The sequence below is a fragment of the Vicia villosa genome, linkage group LG6, assembly GCF_029867415.1.
Source record: "Vicia villosa cultivar HV-30 ecotype Madison, WI linkage group LG6, Vvil1.0, whole genome shotgun sequence".
Lineage (NCBI taxonomy): Eukaryota > Viridiplantae > Streptophyta > Magnoliopsida > Fabales > Fabaceae > Vicia > Vicia villosa.
This window is the reverse complement of record NC_081185.1, coordinates 143,912,458-143,921,238: the sequence shown is the minus strand read 5'-3', so window position 1 is coordinate 143,921,238 and position 8,781 is coordinate 143,912,458. Positions and strand designations below refer to the sequence as shown.

Genomic DNA, 8,781 nt, shown 5'->3' with positions numbered 1-8,781 from the left:
TTTTTACTTTTACTATTTAGTGTTTTTTTTTGTTTTCCTCTTATCTATTATGTGCTCTCAACACTTCGTGTTCATAGAATTTCCTTGTTGTTGAGTATGTCTAATGCTCTTTGTGTGTATGTGTATTTATTTCCTTAAAAAAAAGGAAGCCTTTCAAACTTTTTTTATAATGAACTTATATAATTATTATAATACATGAATTATTTTGATTTGTTACCCATAGCTGGAATAGCTCAGTTGGTTAGAGCGTGTGGCTGTTAACCACAAGGTCGGAGGTTCGACCCCTCCTTCTAGCGAAACTTTTAACTCTTGTAAAATATATCTTATTCAAAGTTAAATTTTACATTATATATTTCCATATTAAAGTCTAATTATTCCAAAAGTATCAATATGTATTATAATTTATAATATCTATATATTATTTTTATTGAAAAAAATTATTTTTTTTAGAGGAAATTAATATAGTAAATTTTTTGTGAAATAAAATAAGGATGAATCAATAAAAACAAATAAATTTAAGAAAAAATAAAAGGATTGGATGAAAAAATATAAACAAGTAGACAAAATAAAAAATATAAGGATTATCTAAACACAATATAAAACTCAAAGACAAGTCTTTAAAGAAAATGATTTTCTTTACAAAAATTGATTTTAAAAAAGGACAATGACTTTAATAACTCTTCTTCACATTCTAGAACATTAAAATAATCTTCATTCTTTTACAAATACGCAACGTCTTAGGTGATGATTGGTGTTGTGCCACCAAACAATGCATCACGTCACCTCACGTTATTGGTATGTTGATATCTTTAAAACATAACATGTTTATTTAAAAGAAAACTAAAAAGACATTAGATTTTTGGGCTGTCTCCAAATAGAACTTGATTTTAAGTCTTCAACCTGGTTTATCACACAACCATCAAGGTTCATCAAGATCAATGGTGATTTCCAGTATGGACACGTGATCCTTAAGATAATGCTTCACTATTTGATCATTTACTTTAAACTTATGAGTTGTCTACTCATTAAAGAGGTTCTTTGTTCCATAAATATATACTTTTAAAAGTTTAAATAGGCATGAGGGTAAGAATTAAGTATAGAGTAAAAGATGAGGACATCTTGTACCTCTTATAACTCTTTTTTTAGACATTTCTTGTCATTTCACTTATTTGTCTTGGCCTTATAAATTTTGACATTTTCATAAGAGAAGATTCTAAGTTCTTCCAATTCATTCATTTATAAAAGTCTTGTATTCCGAACAACATATAAATTGAAATTCAATTTCTTAGTGGACCAAAAGGCTCTATGTTACAATTAAGTGGAAAAATTACAAGTCTTTCCATAAATAAACATGAACGGGACACAGACTCTTCTAACAATGTTTTATAGCCATTTTTATATACCCAAAAAAACTTCATCACGGTGCTTGGATAATTCTTTTGTTGAAGGATTCACCACTTTTTTTAGGATTCTCTTCATTTTCCTATTTGACAATTCGTCTTGACCACTACATTATTGATGGTAGGTTATGGCAACCTTGTGATTCACATCATACTTGGAGAATAAATCCTCAAACAATTTGTTATATAAAGGTGTTCTTTCGTCACTAGTTATTTCTTTAGGGGTGTCAAATCTCGTGAAAACGTTTTTTTATTAAAATCTTAGATACCACTTTGACATCATTTTTTGGTGATATCATAACTTCTATCCACTTTAACACTTAACAAACAACTACAAAATTCAAATATTACCAAAAGATTGGGGGAAAGGGTCCCATGAAATCCATTTCTCACACATCAAAAACTTAATTTCTAAAATACTAGTTAATGATCCACGTTAATCTCTAAGATTAGCTTTTTTAGGTTGTTTTATATGTAAGTATGTTATTTCTCATCTTTCACTTAGCTCTTTTGGTGAAAGTGTTTTTTAGTCTACCTATTTTTTCAAGCTTTTAGGGTGATTTCTTGTGTGATTGCTTTTAGTGTTTTTTCCCTCTTATCTAGTATGTGCTTTCGACGCTTCGTGTTCATAGAATTTCCTTGTTGTTGAGTATGTCTAATGCTCTGTGTAATCATATATATATATATATATATATATATATATATATATATATATATATATATATATATATATTATGTGTGTGTATTTATTTCCTTAAAAAAAAGCCTTTCAAACTTTTTTTACAATGAATTTATATAATTATTATAATACATGGAATTATTTTAATTTGTTACCAATAGCTGGAATAGCTCAGTTGGTTAGAGCGTGTGGCTGTTAACCACAAGGTCGGAGGTTCAACCCCTCCTTCTAGCGATATTTTTAAACTTATGAGTTTTTTCTCATTAAAGAGGTTCATTGTTCCATAAATATATACCTTTAAAAGTTTAAATGGGCATGCGCATATGAATTAAATATAGAGTAAAAGATGAAGACATCTTGTCCCTTATAAATTTCAGCATTTTCATAAGAGAAGATTCTAAGTTCTTCCAATTCATTAAGCAATAAAAGTCTTGTATTCCCAACAACATTTAAATTGAAATTCAATTTTTTAGTGGCACAAAAGGCTCTATATTACAATTAAATGGAAAAATGACAAGTTTTTCCACAAATGAACATGAATGGGGACATTTCTAACAATATTTTATAGGCAGTTTTATATGCCCAAAAAAACTTCATCCCAGTGCTTGGATAATCGCTTCGTTGAAGGATTCACCACTTTTTTTTTAGGATTTTCTTTATTTTTCTATTTGACAATTTGGCTTGACCACTTTGTGGCAAAGTTGTGATTCACATCATACTCGGAGAATAAATCCTCAAACAATTTGTTATATAAAGGTGTTCCTTCGTCACTAATTATTTCTTTAGGGGTGTCAAATCTCGTGAAATTATTTTTTTATTAAAATCTTAGTTACCATTTTGACATCATTTGTTGCTGATACCATAACTTATATCCACTTTAACACTTAGCAAACAACTACAAGGATTCAAATATTACCAAAAGATTGGGGAAAGGGTCTCATGAAATCAATTTCTCACACATCAAACAGTTTAATTTCTAAAATACTAGTTAATGAAATTTATTGTTTCATAGATACATTATTTTCTATTTGGCATCTATGACACGTTCTTACAAATTCATTGACATATTTAAATAATTAAGGCCAAAAATATCCATATTGTAATACCTTGGCTCAAGTTCTAGTTCCCCTAAAATATCCATCATATGGTGAATAATGGTAAAATGACAGGATCTAACTTGTCTCTTCCTCCGCGGTGCACTTACTTATAAATTACTCCCTTCGTTCCTTTTTAAGTTTCATTTTAGAAGAAATTTTTTTGCTTCTATTTAAGTGTCGTTTTATAGTTTAATGTTTTACTTTGTCAATTATACTCTTACTTTCTCAATAACTCTACTTCACATTTCCATCAAATTAATTATTTTCTCAATTAGTTATTGAAAAAAGAAAGAGAGTGTATGATTGAAATTATTTGGAAATAGAAAATAAATGAGTGTATAATTGGAAAAATAACTGTAACAATCTACTATCTTGGTTGAAGAACTTTGTGTTAAAATGACACTTAAAAAGGAACGAAGGGAGTAGTGAGCATACTTAATGTATAGAACAAGCTCATCAGAGAAATATCTATTACAATTGTGGAAAAGTTTCTTCCTTTATTGTAAAATGAATTTTGGGGGCATGTTCCCATTAACTAGGTAATTGACAATGTCAGCATACCAAGGTGTCATGGCACCTGACAATACCAACAAGTATTCATCAAGAAATTTATCTATATCATGAATCTTTAATTTATCTAGGAGACGTGAAAAATAATTTTTCAATTGATTCTCAACACATTTCTCGTCTCGAATTTCCAAAATAAAAAACTTGCATAGTGATTAGTATATGCCACCATGTTGGTGCCCAACGAATAGGATATTACTTTATCAAATGCAAAAACAATAACTAACAACTCGTTTTCAGTAGTGGTATAGTTCACTTGGACATCAATCAAAGTCTTGCTTGCATAATAAATGATAAGGAATACTTTATTATGTCTTTGACCCAACATAACCCGTATTAAAAAGTCAGTTAAATCTAACCCAACTCAAAAAGTTTGTATCAATCATGTGTAATGATGATAATAGTAGAAGTTAATACCTTCTTGAGAGCTTCAAATGCTTTCATACATTCTTCATCGAAGTGATAAGTCATGTCATGTTGCAGCAGTTGACATTGAAGTTTTATAATTTTTGAAAAATCTTTGATGAAACTTCTATATAATCTAGTAAAACCAAGAAAACTTATGACATCCTTGATATTTGTAGGAAGGTAGCTTCTCAATTACTTCTATCTTGTATTGATCTACTTCTAATCCCTTTTTGGAAATACAATGCCTACACAATCCTTTTCTTTACCATGAAATGACATTTTTCCAAAGTTAAAACCAAATTTCTTTTCTCATACCCTATTAACACAAATTCTAGATTATCCATGAAGCCGTCCTTTGATATTTTAATAAGATATAAAAATAGAGTCATCATCACATCTTTGAAAAGTTGCAGATGCATTGCATAATTCAAATTGCATCCTTATGAAAGTAAATGTGACATAAAGGTAGATGAAAATTGTCTTTTCTTGATCATTTGGTGCAAAAGAAATTTAGTTATATCCATAATAACTATCAAAGAAACAATACTACTTTTTCCTAACATACACGTCAAACATTTTATCAATGAATATAAATGGAAAATGATCATTCCTTATAGATTTATTAAATATTATGATATCCATGCATATCATCCACCCTGCCACATCTCTAGTGGTAATAAAATTATTCTTTTTATTGATGATGATTTTCATGCCATCTTTCTTCGAGACACATTATACATAACTAACCCACACGCTATTAGATATGGGATATTTTATCCCAAAGCGAACCACTTTATGATTTCCTTCTTCACCCCTTTTTCACGATAGGATTCGGTATCCTTTGGATTTCTATGATATTTTAAACATTGTATTCCAAAAATATTTGATGCATACACATAGTAGGAATTATTCTCTTTGTTAGCCATTTTATCTCTTGTGTTTATGGAAAGTTAGGTATAATGATAACAAACCACTTCTATTCTGACTCCAAATATGTATATTAATTGCATGTGAGAAGATAGTTGATTTAACTTCAAGGCCAAAGTTTTTAATACGTTAGCTCTTGTCACATAACTAATTGTCTCCAACGTTTCAAAATTGTTTAGCCAACTTGCATTAGGTTTATTTGGTGGAAGTCCACTTAGGATCCCTTCTTCATATATATCTTCACCTTCCCAAATATCCAACTCTTTCTTTAACTCTTTATTATCTTGAATAAACTGCTTGTGAACTAAATTTCTCAACTCATAATTAATGAATTTACAACATCTTTTTTAGGGTACTTTACCCCATTAAACACATTAAACATAACTTGTAGACCATTAAACCTCATTTTAAGATCATTTTTCTCAACATCAATGAGAGTTATACCAGTTGTTAGGAATGACATTTCAAATAGAATGGGTGTCTCTTCACCCACCATGAAGTTCATTATGATGAAATAAGCATAGAAAACAAATCTATAAACTCTATCTAGCATTACTCAATCTTACCTTGAGGGTAACAAATTCTTAGGCTATCTAATTGTAAAGTGATAATGGTGGGTCTTGTAGCTTCAATGCTAACTTATTAATATATGTCAGGGTACAAGGTTGATGTTTGTGCATAAGTCACATAAGGCCCTTCACAACACATGCCTCCTATGGTGTAAGGGATTGTGAAGATCCATGGATCCTTGAGTTTCGGGGGGTAGCCTTCCTTGCACCATTTGACTACATTCTTGTGTCAATGCAACGGTCTTAATTTTTCCAACTCTCTTTATTTTTGTTACAACATATTAAGTATGACCTTGCAAATCTCTTTGTTTTTAAGCATCCAAAGTAAACACATGAATTTTAGTGGTGCTAGGTAGATAACCATTGCTTCTTGAACTAAGTGCAGTGGCAATTTCCCCATTTGAGTCTCTAAATTCTTGATACTCACTTATTGATTTTAAATTTGGGTCTTTTCCTCGTTTACAAAAACTTTTTCTCTTGCATGCATGTTTTTCGGTATATCTCCAAACTATTTTCTCCCATTATTGACAACATTATGATTAGGTGCGGAGAAACTAGATGTTACTTCAGGCTTCAATTGATTTGGCGTGTTTGACCACAAGAGTTTAGTGTGCTTCCTCCTTCCATCATGAGTTGTAGATGTTTCTATATGGGTAGTTAGTTGTACTTGAATTTGTTACCCACATAGTTTACCGAAACAAGTTTGCAAAGTAATCCTCAAACAAGTGTACACCCCCACGACCCACAATATACACATGTACAAGTAACTAGTAGGGCAAACCTTTAAGCTAAAGTGCTAGATATATAGTTATGTACAAGTAAATATTTCAAAAAGTTATTATAAAGTTACTTTCAACTGTTTTAGCTTTAGTATAAGCTCCTTAAATTGTATTTTTGTTGACTTATATTATATTTTAAAGGAGAAGCTCATTATAAAAAAAAGCGACTTTTATTTTCAGAATAAAAATATAATTTAAGGAGCTTCTATGAAAGCAGATGAAAGTAACTTTTTAATTTTGAGAATAAGAATATAAGTTAAGGAGCTTCTATCAAAGCAGTTGAAAATAACTTTATAATAACTTTTCGAAACATTTACTTGTTGATCGGTCACCAATTTCACTTATACTCCGCAATTTATTTGGTAAAAATCGGTCATTTCGGTAACACTGTGAATGGTTTGTTCTTTGTTTTAAGTAATTCTTTCATGTTTTGTTAATCTAATTGTTAGTGGTAATTTTTAGTAGAATAGTTACTTTTGATCACTTTGGTGGTAGTTATTGGTTATTTCAGGTGTATGGAAGAATCGCCGAAAAAATGGGACGAGAACAGAAGAAAACAAAGCCAAAATTGCAAGGAAAGAAGCTGACGCGGGCGCCAGCGTCATGGGACACGGCCGTGTCATCTGATACATGGAAAAGGAGCATTTTTAAGAGAAAACAGAGGCTGACGCGGGCGCCAGCGTCGTGTGACACGGCCGCGTCAACTGTTGCGGCCAGAAATTGTTATTTTTGGCTGTTTCATTATTTCAAGTCTCATTAAGGGCGTTTTCGACTTTTTACATGAATGGAATGTAACCTAACACTACTTAGTCCTAGTTTGAGAGTTTTTTGGATTATCTTGGATCATATTGAAGAATTTTACGGTGAAGGAGAGGAGCTAACAAGAGTTTCGAAGAACGGAGATCTTCAACGGCAATCGCAATTGAAGATCAAAGACTTCCATAATTTTTGTAATGTCTATCATCTTTATCTTTAGTTCTTCGAATATTATTATGAGAAGCTAAACCCCCCATTGCTAGGGGGGTGTCCCTGAATTGCCATTGTTATGAACCTTATTATCATTAATTTATGTTATTAAAGTTTTATGAGTTTATTTTTATTGTGCAAAATTCTTAATGCCTTTTCTATCGGACAAATAGTTTTCGGATTCACGGTTGAGATTTAGGTCGGACAAACCAACTCAACGCAATTTGCACAATAATATTTCGGTAAAATTGCTTAGGAATGAGGATTTAACCGTAGTAACCGTTTAATTCTTGATATTCATTACTATAGTACTTGTTGTTATCGTTAATAGCTAAGGAATTAGGATTAAAGATAAACACCAAAGGTTTTCCGTTAAGGAATTATGGAAAACAACTCTTGAGATTCGGTAGTAGCTCATTATAACTATATTTCATAAATTGGGGATTAAAGTTCATTACGCGGCAATTTAAACACCTAACCTAGCATGCTTTCTCATATTTTCAAGAACCGTTATTTTACTTTTGCTTTCATTAGCTATAATTAATATAATTTCTCTACAAACAAACAAATCCCATGATATTTTGTTCAATTGAATAATTGTGAAACTTATATTTCCTACGCAGTCCGCGAGTTCGATACTGGGTATAAACTTATTTTTAAAACTACATCGGTGAAAAATAGTACACTTGCTAATTTTCCGATCACTTGTTCATAATGATATATCTTCGAATCTTCAGTGAACACAATTTATACTATCACATTATTATAAATTATTTTTTAATTCTTCATTCCAACATACATTTTAATAATCCTTCCCATATTATTTTATTTTATCTAATTTAAAAATATATATTATTCATTCAAATGCCAACATTATCTTCACATATTTTTAAATATTTATAAAAAAATATTCATTTAATTTTCTTAACATATTTCATATCTTTTGGTAATACAATAGTATTTTATTTTAATTTGTATCCATTTTTGTGTATATATATATATATATATATATATATATATATATATATATATATATATATATATATATATATATATATATATATATATATATATATATATATATATATATATATATATATATATATATATATATATATATATATATATATATATAATATTTTATTATTTTTAAAAGTATTAACAAAAATCAATACTTTCACTAGCAAATATTTTATATCAAACACAATATTAAATTTAAATGAAAAATCATATTTTATTATTTTCTCTTTTTTCAAATTATTTTCATATATATATATATATATATATATATATATATATATATATATATATATATATATATATATATATATATATATATATATATATATATATATATATATATATATATATATATATATATATATATAT

The 8,781-nt window shown here is 29.1% G+C and overlaps 2 non-coding genes across 2 annotated transcripts; both read left to right on the top strand.

Moving 5' to 3' along the window:
* Window positions 1-222: 222 nt before the first annotated feature.
* On the top strand, window positions 223-296 carry TRNAN-GUU (transfer RNA asparagine (anticodon GUU)). Its single transcript has one exon. It is a non-coding gene; the product is annotated as a tRNA-Asn (tRNA).
* A 1,943-nt stretch (window positions 297-2,239) lies between these two features.
* Window positions 2,240-2,313, top strand: TRNAN-GUU (transfer RNA asparagine (anticodon GUU)). Its single transcript has one exon. It is a non-coding gene; the product is annotated as a tRNA-Asn (tRNA).
* Window positions 2,314-8,781: the final 6,468 nt, after the last annotated feature.